We start from the raw sequence: 23514 nt of genomic DNA, 5'->3' as shown, positions 1-23514 counted from the left end.
ACACCTCAGAGAGATGCAAGTTAAAACAACAATGAGGTATCACCTCACACCTGTCAGAATGGCAGCCATCAACAAATCATCAAACAACAAGTGTTGGCGAGGGTGTGGAGAAAAGGGGACTCTAGTACACTGCTGGTGGGAATGCAGACTGGTGCAGCCACTATGGAAAACAATATGGTGTTACCTCAAAAAATTAAAAATTGAACTTCCATTTGACCCAGTCACCCCACTTCTAGAAATATACCCTAAGAAGCCTGAAACACCAATCAGAAAGAATATATGCACCCCCATGTTTGTAGCAGCACTATTTACAATAGCTAAGATCTGGAAACAGCCCAAATGTCCATCAGTAGATGAATGGATAAAAAAGCGGTGGTACATATACACAATGGAGTACTATGCAGCTGTGAGAAAGAAAGATATTTTATTCTTTGAAACAACATGGAGGGACCTGGAAAGTATTACCCTGAGTGAAACAAGCCAAACAGAGAAAGGCAAGTATTATATAATCTCAGTTATTTGTGGAATATATTGAACATAACAGTCTGAGGAACGGGGTAGTCCCAGAGACATGGAAGTGTGGTACAGACTGAGAATCAGTCTGTACCAGAAGTGGGGGTGGGGTTGGAGTGATAAACCACAGAACTTATATGCATGTGTACATGAACAATGGACATGTACAACAAAGCTGGGGACAGGAGAGGAACGGGGGGGGGGCGATGGGGGAAAAAGGAGAAACATGTGTAACAAAAATAAATTAATTAATTAATAAAAATAAATTAATAAAGAAATAAAAAAATCCCATGAGTTAAAAAAAAAAAAAAAAAAGGATATGCCAGTGGCCACAGTAGCCAATTTTTGCCCTGTGTCCCTATTATTCCATTGTCCTGGGTTACACTTTTGGGGAGTTAATCTTCCTCATTAGCATATGAAATGCACCAATCTTTCATTTCTTATATATTCTTATTTTGTAAAATCCTCATTAGTTAATGGAGAATAAGAGAGTCTATTATTCATTATAGAACCGGAGACTGATAATAAGAAGACAGAGAGAATAAACTAGGGTACATAAATAGCCATATTTTGTTTCCATTAAAACATAAACTTGTATAAGTACTGATATGCAACTCTCTTACAAAAATTATAAGTGAAAAAATTAAAGTGCATAGCAGTGTATGTCATACACTACTATTTGTATTTTTAAAATGAACATATGCACAGTGTTTGTATGTAATCCTCCCAACACACACACACACACACACACACACACATACACACACACATACACACACATGCACATGTATAAACTGTCCCCACAAGGGGATTAAGCAAGAAACCTGTAAAATTGATAGCCTATGAATGACAGGGGGGAAAGTGGAGTCTGTAAGGGGTAGGAGGGTATATCCTCTCTCTTAAGTACTTGTTTTTACAAAGTTTGTATTTAACTTTTTAAAATGACATGCATTTTGCCATTTTAAAATAGTGTACAACTTTATTTCAATACATTTGTACATATGCTGATATAGTTTTCTAGGAACATAACATTTACAAATTTCTCTGAAGATGAAGTAGGTGGACTAAATAGACCAATCTAGAAGAAAGTAAAATGTCGTCAAAAAGCACCAGGAGACCCAGATAGTTTTGATAAGCCACACCAAAATTTAGGAACTCATAATTCTCATGGAACTTTTGTTCTTTTTTTAAAAAAATTCAAAGCATAGATAATGACAGGAAGCCATTTTACTTGATTTTACATGGCTGTCATGCCTCTAAAATCAAATGGATAAAAACGGTCCAGGTCAGTCTGATGAACATAGAAAAAAACCTTCTAAAAAAATGAGCCACACCCATGAATTGCCATATTTTAAAAAGTAATGAATAACATATTATCGTCAAGTTGAGTTTACTAAGGAATGCAAAGAAGTTCCAGTAGTAGTAGAAATCTATTACTTTATTCACAGACCAGAAAGATTGTATGCGGCCCTATGTTCGCAGCAGTTTTATTTACAATCGCTTAGAGCTGGAAACAGCTCAAGTGCCCATCAGTAGATGAGTTTTTAAAAAAATTGTGGTACATTTACACAATGGAATACTCTGAGGCTTTCAAAAAGAAGGAGCTTTTACCCTTTGTGACAGCATGATGGAACTGGAGATTATTGTGCTAAGCAAAATAGCCAGTCAGAGAAAGACAACTACATATGATCTCACTTATTTGTGGAATCTAATGAACAAAAAACCCTGACAAACAAAATAGGTTCAGAGGCATGGATGCATGAAACAGACTGACAGATCTCAGAGGGGTGGGGGTGGGGGGGGTTGGGAAGAAGTTAACCAAAGAATATATAAGCGTGTATTCATAGCCCATGGACACAGATAATCATGTGGGGAAGGCCTGGGATGGGGCAGAGACCAGCTGAAGGGAGGCAAAGGAAGGTAAAATGGGGGATACCTGTAATACTGTCAACCTTAATAATAATAATAATAATAATAAATGCCCCAAATAATAAATACCCCAAAGCATTTGCTTTTATATTCAATATGTGTTTACTATTGAAAACAAAACAAAACTAAACTAAAATTTTATATACCAGAGCCACTAGCAAAAAAGTAAGAATATCTTTTATTTCATTAAGTGGTTTTGAAAAGATTTATGATGAGCAAACTTCTTAGAAAAGTCAGGTTGATGGGAATTTCCAGATGTTGAGACGATATATGGATGTCTGAGCAGTGTTTCTCTCAACTGCATAGAAATGGACAATATCTGTGGGGGCAAGAGGAGAGACAGAAAACAGAAAAACAGAGAGAGGGAAGGAGGACTGAGGTGGCTTTACCTTGGCTAGTGTGAGTTTAGGGATTTTTATCTTGCTTTCTCCCCTCCCCTGCCCTCCCCTCCCCTCCTCTCTTCTCTTTCTTCTCTCTTGCATTCTCTGCAGAACTTTAGTTCCAGAAGATGTTAAAATATGTTTTTAGGAAACAAAGTTTTCTCTACTTAAGTGCATTTGAGCAGCATGGTAAATTCTCTTTATTAGACATTCATGAAACAATGGCATATGAAAACATCTAGAAAATACATAATAAACGAATCATCCCACATTTTTATAAGCCAGTGTTTCCCTAAGTGACTGAACATGAAATACGTTCTTGTCTTTGTTGTTCCTTAGTAGTCCTTATAACTACAGAGTCATCTTCTATGGAAGGTAAGTTTGGAAAACAGTACATAAAATTTTTGTTGACAACTACAAAAACGATACCCAGCAATCAAACTGCAAAGTTCCTTAGTGTCCTTACCTCCAACATGGTCATGCTCATACTCCTTCTCCACAAGGAGCTTTCATAAAAATGGTCTGGACCTTGTCACCATCAAGGATCTCTTGCCTCTCAAATTCACATGGTCAATTCCTAAATTTTTTAGCACAGGTTCACACATTTTTCATCTCTTTTCTCTCTTGTTTTTCAAGTCATCCAAGTGTTATGCCATGTCTTGTGAAACTGATAATAACTACTCAGATTTCTTTTTTTCTTAATAATTTTTATTTTCCTATCACAGTTTGGCATACAATATTATATTAGTTTCAGATGCACAGCCCAGTGATTGGACATTTATATAACTTACATTTATGTAACTTATCCTGTTAATTTAGTACCCATCTTAACACCTTACATAGTTATTACAATGTCACTGACTATTCCCTGTGCTGTACTTTACATCCTTACGACTCTTTCATGAAAGGTAAGTTTGGGGAACGGTACATAATTTTTTTTTTTGTTGACAACTACACAGAAGAATACTTTGTAGTATTCTTCCATTTAGTTATTGTTGTCTTTATTTCTGACTGGTCCTTTCTGTTTTCTGTCTCCATTTTTTATGTTTTCTTTCTCTTTCTTGAAGTGCTCACTAAATTCATCAACTCTTTCTCTAAGTTCATTGATAATCCTTGTAATCAGTAACTATCAATTTGTACTTCTTAACCTCTTCAGCTTTACCACCCATCCCTCCAATTTTCACCTCATATGGCAGCTCTCAGAATGTCCTCTGTATCTACAAATCTGTTTCTGGTCTGCTTGTTGGTTTATTTTGTTTTATTTGATTCCACATATCAGTGAAATCATATGATATTGGTCTTCCTCTGTCTGACTCATTTTACTCAGCACAATACCCTCTAGATCCATACATGGTATTGCAGATGGCAAGATTTCATTCTGTATTTTTTTACGACTGATTAATATTTTATTCTGTATATGCACCATGTTCTTCTTTATCTGTTCATATATTGATGGACACTTAGGTTGCTCCCATATCTTGGCTACTGTAAATAATGCTGCATTGAATGTATAGATGTATATGTCTTTTCAGTTTAGTGTTTTGCATTTCTTCAGATAAATACGCAGAAATGGAATTGCTGAGTCCCTTTTTTTGTGTGTGTCTATTGTTATAGCCTTTGTTTTAAAGTCTATTTTGTCTTGTATAAGTATTGCTACCCCAGTTTTTTGTTTGTTTGTTTGTATGTTTGTTTTTTTTCTGTTTTCATTTTCATAAAATATCTTTTTCAATTCCTTTACTGTCCGTGTATGTCTTTCAATAGGAAGTCAATCTCTTGAAGACAGTGTATGTTCGGGTAATGTTTTGCTATCCATTCAGCCACCTTATGTCTTTTGAATGGAGGATTTAATCCATTTGTATTTAAAGTAACTGTAGATTGATATGTAGTTATTGCTATTTTGTTATGCACATTTTTTATCCTTCTTCTTCTTCCTCTTTGTCTTCCCCTCCCCCTTCCCCTCCCCCTCCCCCTCCTCCTCCTCCTCCTTCTTCTTCTTCTTCTTCTTCTTCTTCTTCTTCTTCTTCTTCTTCTTCTTCTTCTTCTTCTTCTTCCTTCTTCTTCTTCTTCTCCTCCTCCTCCTCCTCCTCCTCCTCCTCCTCCTCCTCCTCCTCCTCCTCCTTCTTCTTCTTCTTCTTCTTCTTCTTCTTCTTCTTCTTCTTCTTCTTCTTCAAGAAGACCCTCTAACATGTCTTATAAAATTGGTTTGGTGGTGATGAACTCTCTTAGCTTTTTCTTGTCTGGGAAATTCTTTATCTGTCACTCTGTGTCAAATAATAGTTCTGTTGGGTAGAGTAATCTTGATTGCAGGTCCTTGCTTTTCATTACTATGAATATTTTATGCCAAACTCTTTTGGCCTGCAAATTTTCTGTTGAGGAATTCGTTGACAATCTTATGGGAATTCCCTTGTAGGTAACTAATTACTTTCCTGTTACTGCTTTTAGGATTCTCCCTTTGTCTTTAACATCTGCCATTTTAATTATGAGGTGTCTTGGTATGGGCCTCTGTAGGTTTGTGTTGTTTGGGACTCTGTGTTTCTTAGACTTGTGTGTCTCTTCCCTTCAGTAGGTAGGAAACTTTTCTGTCATTATTTTTTCAAATATGTTTTCAATTCCTTGCTCTCTCTCTTCTCCTCTTGGCACACCAATAATGCCAATGTTGGTACACTTTAAGTTGGCCTGAAAGTTTTGGATTCTATTATTTTTTTAAATTTAATTTCTGTTATCATTGGGTTTTTCCCTGCCTCCTTAACTTCAGAATTGTTGATTTGATGCTCTGCTTCATGTATTCTACTGTTGCTTCCTTGTGAAGTATTCTTCCATTCAGTTATTGTTGTCTTTATTTCTAACTGGTTCTTTTCTATGTTTTCTGTCTCTGTTTTTATGTTTCCTATCTCTTTGTTGAAGTGCTCGCTAAATTCATCAACCCTTACCCTAAGATCATTGACAATCCTTATAACCAGTGTTTTGAACTCTACATTTAGTAAATTGTTTGTCTCATTTACCTAGTACTTTTTCTGCAGTTTGCTCTGTTCTTTCATTAGGGACATGTTTCTCTTTCTTCCCATTTTGGTTAACTCCCTGTGTTTATCTCTATATACTGAATAGAGCTGCTATGTATTCCAGTCTTGGTAAAGTGGCCTTATGTACTAAGTGTTCTATAGAGCTCAGTGGCACAGCCTCCCTCTCCCCGCAAGCTGGGTGCTACAGGTATATACCACATGTTGGCAGTGTGCACCCTCCTGTTTCAGTTGAGCCTTGATTGCTGTTGGCATATCAATGGGAGAGATTTACCTTTAAGGCTGATAGGCTGCAAGGGCTGCCTGCGACTACAGCAGAAGAGTTGCTATGCAGGGGCCCACCCCACAGGACAGGAGTCACTTCAATGGGACTCCTACAAATCCACATCTTGAGTGTATCACTTGTGGAGGTGATTTGGTGGTGCTTCGGTGTTGTCTGAAGCTGACCAGTGGGTGCAGGCCAAGATAAACTGCTGCCTGTGTCCTGCCCAGGGCTCTTTGGCATTAGCTACAGAGTGATCTACAGATGGCTGCTACTTGTGCTGGACTTGGAGGTGCCAAGGAGAGGCCAAGCTGCAAACCAAGGCCAGCTGCTAATAGTGCTATACCTGGGGGTGATTAATTAGAGGTATAGGGCATGCAAAGGCCAGATGCTGCCTGTGAAACTTTGAGAGATTTTAAGAAAGTCTGTAGCACAATTGAAGACAGTCTGTTTGTATGGAAAAGGTACTTTTCCAAGTTGGGTGGGAGAAGGTCTCAGGGAATCGCCAGGGCAAGGTAAGCAGTGTTAGCCAGATTGATGGAGACTCAGATATGGCACCCACCTTAGGGTTGTATGGGAGGCATGCTCAGCAAAAGACCAATGCCCTCTGCCAGAACTTATATATAAGAGAAAGCTTCTCCTCCAAATCTTGCCCCAATGCCAGACAATTCCATTCCTCCCTGTATGTTCCTAGTGCCTTTTGAGCTGCTACCCCAGTGCTGGAGCTCAGAGTTTATGAGTCATGTACGTCAGTGTGCCGGCGCTTTAAGAGGAACCTTTGGGACTCTAGAATCCCTCTGTCTCACTCAGCCACAATCCCAAATGGTTTCCACAGCTGGAAATTATGAGGACTTTTCTTCCAGGCACTGAAACCCTGGGCCATGGGGCTTGGTGTGGGTCTAGGACTCTTCACTCCTCAGGGAGGACCTCTGCAGCTGAGATATAACTTTCAATTTTTAATTTTCACTCATGGGTATGAGACCAGCTGGTTCCGCATCTCTGTCCCTTCTACCAGTCTTGATGTGGCTTCTTTATATCCTTAGTTGTAGGCCTTCTGTTCAACTAGATTTGAGGTGTTTCTGAATGGTGGTTGTTCTATAGTTTAGGTGTAGTTTCAATGTGGTTGGGGAGGATGGGAGTACTGCATTTACCTACCTGCCATCTTGATAGGAAGCTACTCTAAGATTTATTAAAGCATGGCCCAAGGCCACCTGACTCATTAATACAAATGCATTTCCTGGAATCTACCAATAAATTAACCTCTTTGAGCAGAGGGTCTCAGCCATCTTCATTTTGACAAGGTTCCGGTGGGGCTACCCACTCCTCCAAGTTTCCCCTTCTTCTCTCCCATGGCCCCTGTCATGGTTTTACTTCTTTCCCAGCTGGCCTAAACCTGGTGATTGTAGATCTGCTCCTTTTTCTGCCCTCCCCAGAACCTGATACTCTCTGCACTTGTCCTTAACTGCCAGCCAGGAACCCACCACACTGCAATTACACTGATGGCCTTCTTAGCTCTGCACCCACAACCAACAGTAGTGCCATGACAAATTTAGGATCTCCAATGCAGCCTGTTCCTTTGCACGTTTTCAAATTCTCTAACCAGTCTCATCTCCCATACTGGACACTGGTACAGTATTTGAAATATCAGCCCTCAGCCTCAAGGCCTTCTGTTTATCTTTCCAGCCTTCCTTGATTATCTCTGATGCCCTCTTTTGCTTCGCTGAGGATTTCTGGGCTGACACAAGCACCCTAAACAGTTTATTCCTTTATTAAATGTTTCTGTCACTTATTTACCTCCTCAAGGTTAATCCCTCTGGCATTAAACCTAATCCCCATTCATCTACTATGATTCCAGGATATATTTTTATTAATCCCATTCTTATAGGTGTGAGTTGGTATCTTCTTGTAGTTTTGATTTGTATTTCCCTAATAGCTAGTGAAGTTGAGCATCTTTTTATATATCGTTTGACAATTAGTATGTCTTCATGGGAGAAGTGTCAGTTCGGGTCCTCTGCTCATTTTGTAATTGGATTGTTTGTTTGGTGTTGAGTTGTATGAGTTCTTTATATATTTTGGATATTACCCCTTTGTTGGAGCTTTAGTTTGCAAATACCTTCTCCTGATTGGGTGGTGGCCTTTTTGTTTTGTTGGTGGTTTCTTTTGCTATGCAGAAGCATTTTAGTTTTATATTGTCCTATTCATTTATTTTTGCCTTTATTCCTTTATTCCCCTTGCCTTGCAGGGTGTGTGTGTGTGTTGGGGGGGGGTCACACCTTTTATTTATTTATTTATTTATTTATTTATTTATTTATTTATTTATTTATTTATTTTCATCCTCACCTGAGGACATTTTTGCATTTTAGATAGAGCAGAAAGAGAGAGAGAGAGAAACATCGATGCGAGAGAGATACATCAACTAGTTGCCACCCACACAACCCCGACTGGGCCGGGGACAAACTGCAACTGAGGTACATGCCCTTAGCAGGGACTCAACCCAGATCTCTCTGGACTGCAGGCCAACGCTCTAATCGCTGAGCCAAACCAGCCAGGGTGGGGTCACACCTTTTAGAATGGCTATAATTGGCAAGACAAGTAATAACAAATGTTGGAGAGGCTGTGGAGAAAAAGAAGCCTCATTTACTCTTGGTGGGAATGTAAACTGGTACAGTCACTATGGAAAGCAGTGTGTAGTTTCCTCAAATAATTAAGAATAGAGTTAACCATATGACCCAGCAATCCCTCTTCTAGGTACCTACCAGAAAAAATTTTAAAACATTCATTTGCAGCCCTGGCCAGTTTGGCTCAGCAGTTGAGTATCGGCCTGCAGACCAGAGAGTCCTGGGTTCGGTTCCTGCTAGGGGCATGTACCACATAAACAAACAAACAAACAAACAAACAAACAAATAAAACATTCATTTGCAAAGATATATGCACCCCTATGTTCATTGCAGCATTATTCAAGGTTTCTAAGACATGGAAACAACCAAAGGTCCTTCAGTAGATGACTGGATAAAAGAGATATGGTACCTATATGCAATGGAATACTACTCAGCCATAAGAAAAAATGAAATACAGCCATTTGCGACAACATGGATGGCTTTTAAGAATATCAAGCTAAGCCAAATGAGTCAGTCAGATAAAGTTAAGAACACATGATTTCACTCAAATGTGAGATATAAAATTGAAAGTAGCAAATGGACAAACAAGAAAAAGAAACTAACAAAATCCCAAAGACACAGACACTAGTGTGGTGGTTACCAGAGTGAAGGCGGTAGGTGGGTCGTGAAAGGTAAAGGAGGCCAAATATATGGCAACAAAAGATGATTTGACTTTGGGTGGTGGGCAACAATGTAATATACAGATCATGTATCATAGAAAAGTACACTTGAAACTTACATAATCTTATGAAACAATGTCACCCAAAAAGTTTAATTTAAAAAAATTCCATTCTTTGTCAAATTTTAGAATCTTATGCTCTATGAGCACAAACCTTAATCTTTCCTGTCTAAAATAGATACACACACTACAAACAAGCAAAAAACAAGTCTCCTGTCCCATTTACAAAAAAGATTTTCAATACAGAATAAAACGGTCACTGTTTAAAAAGAAAAACAAAAACCTGTACACCTAGAAAACAAACACAAAGAGGAAAAAAAGCAGAAAATTAAAAGAAGGAAAAATAATCACTAAAGTCATACCCAAATATCTTTTATTTTGTGTCATTTATTTTATTGAGAGCATCCGTATTTAATGGCTTTTAACCATGATGTATCTTTTAGAAAACTATAACATTATTTCAATTTCTGAAAAATTGTTTATGAAATGGATGTAACATAAAAATTATTCCTTTGTTAAATGTGTAATTTGTTCCTAATTTCTTGCTAGCATATGGAATATTGTAATACACCTTGAACATAAATCTTATCTTTGTTTGCATCTACAATTATTTCCTAGGACAGTTTCTTAGAAATGGTGTTCTGAAGCAGAACATGAACTTATTTAAAATTATTATGTTCCACCAAAACATATTCCAGAATATATACAACAATTGATAATGTAGTATCCATTTATTTATTAAAGTATCCATTGCATAGTATTTAAATATTGTGATTCTCAAAAAAAAAGACATTGCTAGCTTGAAAACTTTTGTTACTGTTACAGTTGTGACTATCATTAAGCCAGTAGCCATTACTTCCTTGCAATTAGTCATTTTCTATCTATATGAAAATTCAAGATTTGATGATGTTATGATATAACATTGTGGAAACTCCATGGATGACCACCACATTCAGCTTACTTCTGGGAAACTGTAGCCACAGTGATTCTTTTAGAAAGTGTATACAAATTCACAACATAAATTAACATTATAAATTAACAATGTATTAATATATGACATAGAATATAATTTAATTATTTTTCATTTACCATTTTATTGATTTTTAAATTATTTTATTTTTCTATCTCATATGCAACTTTGTAAATCATCATAGTCTAATTTTGGATTCAAGTGGGACATAAATAAATACCATATTTAACCTGTTACTAAATTATTTTACATTTACATTGTCACATAGAACAGCACTCTTTTTATTTTTATTACAATACCCCTCATCTTCTCAATCCCTGCTCCCCACAGAAACTGTATTCAGAGTGCTTGGCTGATGATCAAAAATGACATTTGTATATTAATCTCTATATATTCTTCTAGGTTTTTTTTTTTGTTGTTGTTGTTGTTAGATTAAACCTTTAATCTACATGGAATATATTCCTGCTTAATGTATAAGAGAATAATCTTATTTCTGGTTCTTCCAAAAATTACCCACTTTACCCACATATTTTTTAAATTATTCATCTTCTTCATGTTGATTAGTAATCCTGTAATTTGTATCAATATCATAGGTATGCCTATATGCTATCTTAATCAATGGTAATACTTCCTAGGGAAACCTCACCACTTCATTCTTTAAAAACTAACAACAAAAATTGCTTTTCCCTGTATATAGATACTTCCAAACAGAATGTATATATGTACAAACCAAGTGTCCAATATTCTACTGGGACGGCAAAAATATTTTGTTCGTAGCATTAAACCAGTGTTTTTCAAACTTCAGTCATTAAATAACCTTCCTTATTATTACCATATCTATGTTCAAACTGTACTCTTACTTAGTCAATATTATAATAATCTATGTCAATGAATGACTAAGCATAGAGTAGAAGAAGAAGAGTGGAGATGGAGGGAAAGAATATGGTACAAGGGCATCCCAGGTCTTCCAGGGCTGCTCTTTCCTACTGGTGACAATCTGAGTTTCATTCCTTTACTTAAACTTCCTAGCACCTCTTGGAATGACTTATCGCTCTTAACTAGCTGTTGCTGAGCCCAAGGTGAACTCATAATGCAGCCATCTCTGTCTCCTGGTGCCATTCATATTAGATCATCTAAAGCCAGAGTTTGCCATGAGCCATTATTATAACATTTTTACATTGTGTTAGAGGTGGATCAATAATTTATTGAATCAGATGCTATTAAATTTTGAGAGTTATTGCTTTTATATGTTAGCTTCATGTTAGCACTAAGAGAAAGAATAGCTTTGGCTATGGGTTGTCCATGTCCTTAAACTTGTGTTGGAAGAATGCAAGTTGTAGTCTGGAAAGGAGCTTATCGTGTGCTCACTTCGCAGCACATATCCTAAAACTGAAGGAGTTTATCATCGAGAATCACTCAGCTTCAAATGCAATAGCCAAATTTACTGGAATTTCATCTAGGAGTTGCTTCCTCTTGAAAATAGAGTAGAAGTCAAGTGAATAGAGATGACATTCATTTTCTCATTGTGGTATAATACTGTAGAAATTTAAGTATTTAAGATATCCTTGGAAAGATATGTAAGCATAAATATTTTTAAACTTTACCATTATTCCCTACTATAACTTACTGACATCCATATGCCTCTTTAACTGCACTTAATTTGTTGTTTAACCTGTCTATTAAGTTTGTCACTTCAGTCACTAAAATTTTTATTTCACTGTATTATTTAAAATCTAGAAATTCTACTATATTTCTTTCTAAAACTAGCAGTTCTTTTCTCAGTGTAATATGTTTTCTTCCTGTTTCTTAAATAATTCAAGATGTACTTCTTTAGTAATATCTTATCTTAAATTCATATGGTATGTTTGCTCTCTCCTCCTCATGGAAGATTGTTTGCTTGTGTAGTTGTGATATTGTGTTAATTTATTTTCTGTGTGAATGTATGTGTGTGTTTGTGTCAGATGCAGGTTGAAAGAGATATTAGAGAATGTTGCATTTGTTATATCAACACACTCCAAAAGTAGCACTTATATGGAATAAAGATTTATATCATTTTTTTCTGAGTAACACAGAAAATGAAAATGTATGCTTGATACAGTATTAGTTTCCTGGGGTTGCCATACCAAATAACCCCACAAATTGGGTAACTAGGAACATCATACATGTACTCTGCCGCATTTCTAAAGTACAGAAAGTCTAAAAGGCAGGATCATGATCCCTCAGCAAGTTCTGGAGAAGAAGCTATCTTTATCTCTTCATAGCTTCAGGTGGTTGCCAGCAATCCTCAGTTTTCTTTGGCTTATAGTTGCATTACCTTAATCCCCACCTCTGCTGAGATTGTGTGTCCTCTCCTCTTCATGTAAGGACACCAAGCATTGAATTTAGTGTCCATTCTAATTCATCATGCTCTTATCTTAATCTGATTATATCTGTAAAGACACTATTTCCAAATAAAGTCACATTCACAGGTGCCAAATATTGTGACTTCAACATATCTTCTGGGGGACACAATTTACCCCATAATATTATTTATTTAGGCAATATCATGGTTCACTAAAATAAGGCTTCATGTTGTTTCTCTGGGCTATTAGGGTTTTTCTGGTACTCATTTTACTTGTTTTATTCCACAGTGTCTCAATTATGTCTAGCTGAATTTCAAGTAACTGACCCCTTTGCTCAAGCATAGGCAAGAGGTACATGGATCAAATCAGAATTCATAATATTATTCTGGTACCTTAATGGGAACATCAGTGAAATCTTACAGATTTCATACTAATACCTGTAAAAGGTACTTGAATAGATAGGATATTTTCATTTAAAAGTGCTTCTTACAAACTGACCACTCAAAACTGACTTGATTTTAGTTTGTTTGTCCTATGTAGTTAGGTACTTACTTGAATAAAGTCCATTTTTAATATCACTAAAGTTGCAAAATTTATAGGCTTACCACAATAAAATCTGCAATTTTGCATATGTTTGGTATTAGGAGGTCATTCCTTCTGGATGCATCATTAGAACTGATTAAAAAATAAATAAAAAAAAAAACACTGAAATTAAAAAATTTCATGTAAGAAAAAATAAAACTACTTTATTGGAATTTAAATATGTTTCAGCTTTGGTATGTCTAGAAATTAGATATATTTAGAAGTGTGCAGAAAGAAGGAGATGAAAAATTAATGTGGTTAATTACATGGTTCTAAAATATATTATGTATCAGTTAAAGAAAAATATTTTTAAAAGTTAGTGGTGTCCGGCTGGTGTGACTCAGTGGTTAAGCATTGACCCATGCACCAAAAGGTTGCCGGTTCGATTCCCAGTCAGGACACATGCCAGGTTGTGGGCCTGATCCCCAGTGGGGGGCATGCAAGAGGTGGCCATTTGATGTTCTCTCTCTCCCTCTCCCTTCCTCTCTATCTAAAATCAATAAAGGAAAAAAAAAATTAGGAAAAGTTTGTTGTAACCAATAAGCTGATAGATAAAGCTTTGAAAAAAATGTCAATTTATTACAAATACTACACATTTTAGAAAGGTCTTTGAATTTCTTATGGCTAAAACAAATTTTTCTTACATATCCACTCTTGGGAGCAGCTTGTTTTTTGAGATAGGGCAGAAACCGGTGAGCCAGCTGCTGATATCACTAGCATCTTTGCCTAGAAAATAAAAATCACATTCTAAGTTTTTCATCTCTGATGCCCACAATCAAAGGAAAAGTATTGCTAAATTATTATTTTTTTTGTAAGAGATAAAAGAGGAAAAATTGTAAGCAAATCCATATTTCAAGCTTAACACTTTGTTTGTGGGAAAGACAGCAACTAAACAGTAGTTGAATGCTAGGAAATTCTGGAAAAGGCATATGGTATTATGTCACATGCTAAAGAACTGAAGATTCCATTCTTACAGATCAATTAAAATGCAAAAAATCAGTCTCCTTATATGTAAGTAGATTACATGTCAAATGTTATGAAATGGTTGAAAATTGAATAGAGAAGATCAATACTTCTGTGTGAGATTCAGTGAAGGCTATTTCCTAGGGCCCCTTCCAATATAATAAATCTCAAGGGAATAAACTTTGAAATACTTCCTCCATTCCATACACTTCTGGAAGCTAGAGACCAGAAAGCTGTCTTAAAATGTAAAACAACAACAATAGCAAAACAATCCAGTCATGTATAGTCTTGCAACCACTATGTAACCACTGGAGACAGGGATTAGACAGTTCCTTCAGAAAAAGCAAATGAACTACTGTGGATAAATAACTGCTCCTGCGGAAAGCCCTGTGCTGGAGAAGCTGGTGGTTCAGACAGAATGGACATAAGCTATCAAAATTAGGGCTTAACTAAGAGCAAAATTAAGAGTTTAGACTATGGAATCAGACTGTTTTAAACCCCAGCTTTTCCTTGTGAAGCTTTTGGTAATGTCAATAGCTAACATGTATTTATTGCTTACTATGTGCCAGGCCCTGACATAGGTTTATTACATTAAATTATCTCAACAAGCAACTGTTAAGGGAGCAAATATAGGTTCCTTTTCAAGAAGTCTGGCTCCAAGCCCCATGGTTTCACCTCTTTGCAACATAATCCTTGTGTAACCACTAAATGAGAAACCAAAAAGCCTGTGTGACCTTGGGTAAGTCACCAAACCTCTCTGTCCTAATTTTAAAATAAGGAAAGATAGTAAGAGTACTTATTTCATAAAATTGCTTTGAAGTTCAAATAAAATGCTCACACACTCTTAGCACAATGTCTGACACATAATAATCCACAAAAATAATTATTCTAATCTCGATAACCATACCTAATTCAGCTCTCCTAGACCCAGATGCAATACAAATTTCTTTAGACCTCTGCAGTTTATAATGACTGATGGGGTCACATTAATCATAATAATGAAATCTCACTGAATTATGACTCAGCCTCATAGCAAGTCCTCCTTCCTTTCTTTTCTCCCTTCCTGGACTCCCAGTTGATTCTCAGGTTCTTGGAGGCATCTCACATGACCACACCTACAGACCTCGGATATTTTCTGCCTGGTACCATAGGCAATGTCCAATGCCGACAGAGCCACTTGAGGCCAGCCCCTTGCCCTGCACCTGCTACCCGTGGACACTTTATAGATAAGAATGTAGTCCTTACTGTTGATTCTCAGGGCTCACAAAGCTGCAGACTAGTAAAGGCCCAATAGAAAGAAAAAATATGTGTTCCTCTCCAAGCCTCACTGTGTCACTGGTTCTTAACTGGTCACATACAATGCTTGATATGAAAACCTCCCTAGGCCTCTGTCTGAAACATCTCTTCATGGTGCTTAAGCCAAGTCCACGTTGTCAGTCTGGGGAACAGATGCTATCTGCTAGGCTGAGCCTTGGCTGAACAAATGTGGGAATTGTCAAAAACTGCCCCAAAATAGGATCACCAACTCACCTACTTTGATCAGGATTTTTCTGCTTTTTAGCACTGAAAATCTCTTTTCACAAGAATTCCCTACAACTCCTCCTGGGTGGTTGGTCATCCTTGTTTAAAAATACTCAAAACATTTTGGGCAGCATCACTGAATTGGTCTGGTCCACTAGTGTGGAGGATAGCTGATAGGACAGCATCCTGCATGCTGAATACAAGATCACATGACATTAACATTGCTTCCCTGGTTTATTTCTTACCAAATGTCTGTTGTTGTGCAGATATGTGCTTTGTCCCAAGTTGCTATGTTAGGAAAATAAGAATATTCCACTTGGTGCTGATAAGTTCAAATGATTTAAAATGTCCCTTTTCAAGAACCCCCCATTCTTATCTTTATCTATTTTCTGAGAATTTCCAATTCTCCATTTTTATTATCATTGTCCAGGTAGTCAGTCTTCTCTGTTTGTGGCCTGACAGTGTCTCACACTGTTGTTAAGTGGGGGCCTGTGGTTTATTCAAACTGTATCATTTCTGCAGTGTTTGCTTTTTGGCAAGGTAGCCTTCTTACAGCACACACTTAGATTACATGAGACTCAGACTGGTTACATATCATCTTCCTGCTCCTTTTTGTTTTCTTCTTTCTTTGTTTTATTTTTTTAAGTTTCACGTCAGGTAAATTTGAGAGGCCTTCTCTTCCAGGTTCCTTTCCTGAGAGGTGATACTCTTTCATCTCAAGAAATCCAATCCTTCCACTCGCAGTCCGCAGGTTGTGATTGGAAGGCCGGTCGACACCAAGGATTTAGCAGTATTTCCAGCACCCCATCCCTCCAAGAAAGAAAGCTCTCCCTTGTTATTACAATGAGCAGTGGAGACAGGGGCCCAAAAGTTATGTCTCCAAGAAGCCCCAATATTCTTTGATGAGTATTTGACACTATTCTCCAGTTCATGGGAGGTAAACCGCAAATGTAGTTTTTAACCATCCCCTCTATTAACCAGATCACAGCTTTAAATTTCTTTTTTGTTCAAATTTTGAAGTTGTTACTCTCCCCAGTTGAATTCTTGTTCCCATCATCCCTGTGATATTCATGGCAACTATTTTCACTATAGACGCAAAAAACTCTTCAGTTCAGCTCCAACAGGCAACCTATACCATTATATTTCCTCTCCTAAGGTATTTTTATTTTAATAATTTTTTTCTTTATTGATCTTAGAGAGAAAGAGAAGTAGGAAGAAGGGAGAAAGATAGAAACATCAATGAGAGAGAACATCGATTTGCCATCTCCTGCATGCCACTCACTGGGATTTGGCCCACAACTTGGGCTTGTGCCCTGACCAGGAATCACACCTGCAACCTCTTGGTGCATGGGTCTATGCTCAACCACTGAGCCACACCCACAGGGCATTATTTTAATTTAATGTAAAGTAATCTCTTGTCTGAGATATCACAATTTCTCTTATCTCCAGACATTTCTGTTCCAATATGTATAATTAAAATGCTTACCATCCCAATAAGACTTCTAGAACTACCAGTCTAAATATCTGTTGAAATGTTTGCTTGGTCACTAAACTTTCATCACCGATAAGGAAGGAGGAAAATGTATTCGTTCAGTGACATACTTTTAGCTCCTTGCACATGTTTTAGAGCATAGATTTTGTTCAATAAATATTTGTTGGATGAATTAAAAACTAAACAAATGATATTATAATTTCATCACAGGAGAAATGACTTTTTAATGAAAACCACATCACACTATTTAAAGACTGATGGATGCAGGAGAATATTTTCTTTTCTGGAGAGCTCCAGACTTTGAGGCAACTATGTGAAGCAGCCAAAATGTAGTTATTGGACCCCATGAGAGGTCAGGCAGGAACTACCCTGGCATGGGTTTTGTTACTGTGTATATAAAGTAGAGACCAACCATAGTTTTGGACCTGTATTTAGGACTTGGGTTTAATCTCTGTATACTTGGTTTCCTTTCTAAGGAAAATGAAAAGTAGTAACAGTAACCATTCTTTTAAGTAGAAACATTTCTGATATTGTTGGAAACGAAAAGGGAAATGAAGAACAAATTCCCAGAAGAAGAGTCAATGGATTTCCCACCTGAGAGGTTTGGAAATCACTTTGCTTGAGCTCCATGGGCTTTCTTGCTGTCCCTCCAACATGCTGAGCATAGCGTTGCCTCAGGACATTTGCACATACTGTTTCTGTGGCCCGGAAAGCTCTTGCCCAAGATTTCTGTCTGACTTTCTTATGTTTCTGTCTCTTCTTCATGAGGACCTTACCTAAGTGTCCTATAAAAAACAGAGGTGTCCCCCTTGTCTTTCTCCCACTGGATTCTCTGTTCCTCTGACTAGACTTTATATTTCTCCACAGCACTTATCACCAAAAGGCATATGTACTATTAATTAATGAATTAAATTTTCTGTCACCACTCCCACAACTTTGTGTGTTTTACTGCAAAATTCTTACTTCCTAGAACTGTGCTTGGTACATATAAGAACTTGGTACAATGTTGCATCATTCAATAAATGTCCCAGGAATTAATATTTGAATGAAGTTGGAGTTATTGGAACTTTCCTGCATAAAATATTAGTTGAGTGCAAATGCTGATGCAAGTCTTCCAGAGAAACTTGGAGTTGGCTTATAGCAGCTCCAGAGAGCTGACTGTGTGCATTCCTTTGCAACTTTGCATTTATTGCCATCAAGTTGGTAAATTAAAATGTGCTATGGTGGGAGAACTACAGACATCGGCAAATGCTACACAACAAAACTTGTTTATTTCCTTCTTCCTGGAAAACAGATTATAAACATTTTCTGGCATACCATTGGTCTTCCTCAGACATTTGCCTACAAAATGATAATGTATGTATAAATAAGCAAAATGTATACCAAATATTCTGAAGTGTTGTACTGAAATGGTTGTGCTTGTTAAAAATTCCATCCAAGGACAAGAGGAGCTTTTCAGGATTTTGGGATATAAGGCAAGCTTGACAAAGTTAGTGATAAGCAGAAAATTGGGATCTAAAAAAGAATGAATTTAAATAACTTTGAAGAATAATAAGAGGATTCAAAGTGTAAAAAAGTAATTAACAACAAGTTATGAGAAATGGTGTATTATGTAAGAATATCGCTCAATATAAAAGATTTAAAATTATACCTAAGAACACAAGGATGACACTGGAGGTGTCGTCTTAGGCTCAGAAGCTCAGTTTATCCCTGCAGCCTCTGCTTAGGGTCTAGATGTACGGTGTTTTATGAATAATAGAACAAATTGGAAGACTTAAGATTTTTCTCTTTTCACTTGCAAGCTAAAACTGTGAGTGTTTCTCCCAACGTAATAGAAAAACATCCACTTCTTACCATTGGAATTACAGGAAAGCGTCTCACATCTCTCCCTCACCAATTCTTCATCATCTCCCTTGACTCACTGACTTGGCACCTTTATATTCTAAGCATTCAAGATGCCACTGGTGTCTGAAAGTGCTTCATGGTAAGAAGCCTGGACTCTGGACTGAACTCAGGCAGATTCAAGCTCTGCCCCCCTCGTGCTGTGACTCTGTACTGCACTGCCCTTTTGGCCTAACGGGTGTTATGGAGTTGGTCGACATGATGCCTAACCTGCTGCGCAGACCCTTAGTCTGGAACACAGACTCCTCCTTAATGAACAAACTCCTTCTCATTCTTCAAGGTCCACTTGAAATTCTTGGCTGACTTCAGTACTTTGGGAATTAAGGAGAAATAAGTTTTCCCATTCTCTGAATGTTTACAATATATTCATAAATATGAGAGAGAGAAAGAGAGAGAGAGAGAGAGAGAGAGAGAGAGAGAGAGAGGAGAAATGATGTAAATAAATGCATTTATAGCATGCTGCATCCATAAAGCACATCAAACTGCTTTGCCACGCAGATGTGGATATCAGTGGTGCAATAATATCTTTCCTTTGTCTGTTTCTTTGCATGTCTTGACACACTAATCATAAATTACATGAGCTAGGGGCATGTTATTTAAGTGAAAGCAGTCCACAAACATAGAAAATTATAAAAATTAAAACAATACCAAAATATACTGAATTAAAGTTGAAAGGTTCACTGCACATCTTCTAATCCCACTGCACTTCCCGTAAGTAGTCTCTTAAACAAGGTTTGGCTCATCTTTCTAGTAGTGCGCACGTGTGTGTGTGTAAAGGCTGCTGATTCATACTTTCTGTGCAACTTCAGTTGTTTTTCTTTCAGTGGCTGGTGGTATCTCCTGCTCATTAGAGAGATAGTGGCTTTTGCCACCAGGTTGGCCAAGGTCATCCCTGGGGGCCTTGTTGTGTCTATGTCCTGATGACCTAGGACATGCTTTTAGGATCTTCCCTCAGAAAGATCAGGAGTCAAGGGTGCATGGCACTATCACCAGCAAAGGTTATTGCAAAGATAGAGCCTTCTGAATGGGATCAAATGGGCCTGGTGGCAGCAGCCTGACTTCCCTGCTGACCTGGCTATTTAGTCTGGGAGAAAGTGAAGGGCAAACACAGACAGCTAACGTCCTTTGCATTTCTCTGGGCAGACTCTTTTATCAGGAATGGGGCTCATTAAGCATAAAGGGAAAGTGTGCCAGGGGCCAGGTGACACTATGCCTGCTGCTTTTCATGTCTGAGGAGTGAGGGTCAAGCATCCTTCCTGATTTCTCCAAGAGATTTCTTGCGAGAATTGGGGGCCTTCTTGTTTGACACCAGAGATCTTTTGTGAACACACACACCTCCCGCCGCCCCCCCCCACACACACACAGGATGTCAGTTATTCTACACATAGTCTGCTAAGGTGGAGTATGCCCTACATACAATTGCATAGGCGGTATACAGAGAGATGTAGGTGATGTGTAACATATGTGGATATTGTCAAACTTATCCACAACCTGTGTAGCGATTCATGTGGAGATGTGCATAGATTTCCATGAGATGCTTTTACTGAGGGAGGCCACGGGCACTCTGTAATTGAAGTACAACTTAGTGAAGTATTCATTTCACAAATGTAGTTGAAAGAATGGTTTTTGCATAAACATTTTTCAAAGGTGCTTTAGCTCATATAATAAAAAGAGCAAACTCACACAGACAAAGTGTGAGAAGTGCACATGTGAAAGATGTGATTATAAAGCAAGTAGACTTTCTTTTTTAAAATATGGTTTACGAACTGAAACTTTAGCTGCTATCATTTTGCTGGGGGGAAAATACAAAGCAGATATGTGTATTAGTACATGGGACCTGCCCTTGATGAGGAAGTTTCGGCATCATTAAAAATGTGTTTGTTTAAGAACCCACATCTCCTTACAGCCCACTGGAACCATTATTACTTTTCAGAAACACAGGTTGAGTTTCATAACTACAGGAAATGGGGCCCCACTCTCAAAAGCTGTCCTCTTATCAACATGAGGGTATGGCTGCTTCCATCACTGACTTGCAAAACATCCTTAAAGGAACTAAAACTTGGCAAGTATCTGCTGAAAAAGAACATGAGTTGTGTATCTATATATATGTATATATACATAGATGATAGATAGATAGATGATGATGAGAGAGAGAGAGAGAGTTTGTTCAGGCTCTATAGTTTGTTTGAGGCATAATTTACACATAAAGATACATTTATTAAAATGTATGATTTGCTGAGTATATACATGTATATTTAACATAAGGGAATACTTCATAAACTTTCCCAAAACGTCCTTTTAAAAAACATTTTATGGGTTTTTTTTTAGAGCAGTTTTAGGTTCACAGCAAAATTGAGAGGAAGGTGCAGAGATTTCCCATATGTCCCAGCCCTCACACATACAAAGCCTTCCTGGTTATGGCTATCATGCATCAGAGGATACTTTTGTTACAACTGATGAACCTCCACTGACATATCATTATCACCCCAAATCCATGGTAAATGTCATTAAGGTGTACACCAAATGCATGTCTTTTATTCAGGCTGTATTGCCACAGTGAACATAGATTGAATAGAGGTGTGCTTGTTTAATGTTGTGGGGTTTTTTTGTTTGTTTGTTTTTGTTTTTCCCAAAGACTCTGTAGAAGTTAGAAAGAGAGAAGTAGATTTGACAGCCCAAAGGAGTGGGGTAGTGAATGTAATGCTTAGAGCCTCAAATTGTTGTTGCCTTTCTTTGTTGTTTTCATTTTTACCTTACACAAAATTACAGAGCACTTTTTTCTGGATTTTTATGAAGATCCGTTTTATTCCTTTTTTTAACTGAGATTTTAAACACCCTGCTAAGGGGAGCTTCACACCTTTCAAATTGGGTCCAAGATACCAGGAAGGAGAAATGATCATTTAGCAGCAAGGAAGTTGACAAAGGCTCAGATCTTATGATGTCCTTGCCTCTGCCCTGGCCCCCATTCACATCATCCCAATTGCTTTCCTTGCTCCACTATATCCCCATGTGTTCTCTGCCCTAACCCTAGTATTATCTTTTCAAAAAACAAATTCATCATGCAGTTCCCCTGCTGGCTAATAGGATGAAATCCAACTGACCCTCCTGCCTGTAATATGAAATTTTGATTTCCTGACATACATGCCTTCATCTGTTGGTAGTGTTCTTAATGTCCCTTAAAAGCTCTCTGCCTGAATTGTACCATTGTTCAGGGATGCCTGACACACATGTGTGTGCATAGAGATCTCTGTACATTTTCTTTCCATGCAGCACCCTCTCCTCTGGAGAACTCCGAACTCTTCTTCCTCCTCACTGAAGCCTTGCACAATTACCCAGGCAAAATTGGTTTGCTGCCCTATGTCCAAACTCAGCATCACTTGACTTTTCCCTCTGACTGAAACAGACCACCTTTCCCCTTACTTGTGTGCATTGTTAGTCTCTTCACTAACTGCAAGTTTCAAAGGCAGGCATCATTGTTTTTCCTTCATCTAGATTTTAGCACATGCAGGAGTTCAACAGATGGGGTAAGTAAAGGAAAAAATGATTAAACTGCAGAATTAAGAAAATTGGAGTCCATGTTTTAAAAAGGCTCAGCTGGCCTGGCAGGCATGGCTCAGTGGATTGAGAGTTGTCCTGTGGACTGAGAGGTCTCAGTTCGATTCCCGGTCAGGGCACAATGCTGGGGATTTGGTCTTGATCCCCAGTGGGGGGTGTGCAGGAGGCAGACAATTGATGTATCTCCCTCACATCCATCTCTCTCTCTCTCTCTCTCCTCTCTCTAAAAAGGCAATGAAAACATATTTTTAAAGAAACATAAAATAAAAAAGGCTCAGCTGTAGATAATGGTGATTGTGTCAACAACTAACTGTTACAAAAATTCTTTTCATGTTAGTTACACCCGGGGCATTAGTTAAACATGCATGTTCCCAGGACAGTCCCTAGAGACTGACTCAGTTTGTGGTAGGGCACTGGCACTTGCATGTTTGTCATTTGTTCAAGGTAGTTCTCATGATTATAATATACATGTGAGAAACCATGAGTCAGAACACCCAGCTGCTTTGTTAGGGCAGGTTAGGTGTTGTTAGGTGTTGCTGGCTGCTCCTGAGCCATCTACAAAACATTAAGCATGTACTTGCTAAGTATCTACTCGAGGCCAGGCTCCATTGTGATGCTAGAAATGGTCCAAATCACTGGGAACTGGGTTCATTCAACCAGGAGTAGGTGGGTCAATCCTTCCACAGCAATCCTTCCAATGTGAGTGAATTCAGATCTCAGTTCAAATAACTGATTAACCACATTCCCTTT

This window comes from Molossus molossus, unplaced genomic scaffold (assembly GCF_014108415.1).
Source record: "Molossus molossus isolate mMolMol1 unplaced genomic scaffold, mMolMol1.p scaffold_m16_p_7, whole genome shotgun sequence".
Classification (NCBI taxonomy): Eukaryota; Metazoa; Chordata; class Mammalia; order Chiroptera; family Molossidae; genus Molossus; species Molossus molossus.
This window is presented reverse-complemented; position numbering follows the sequence as displayed.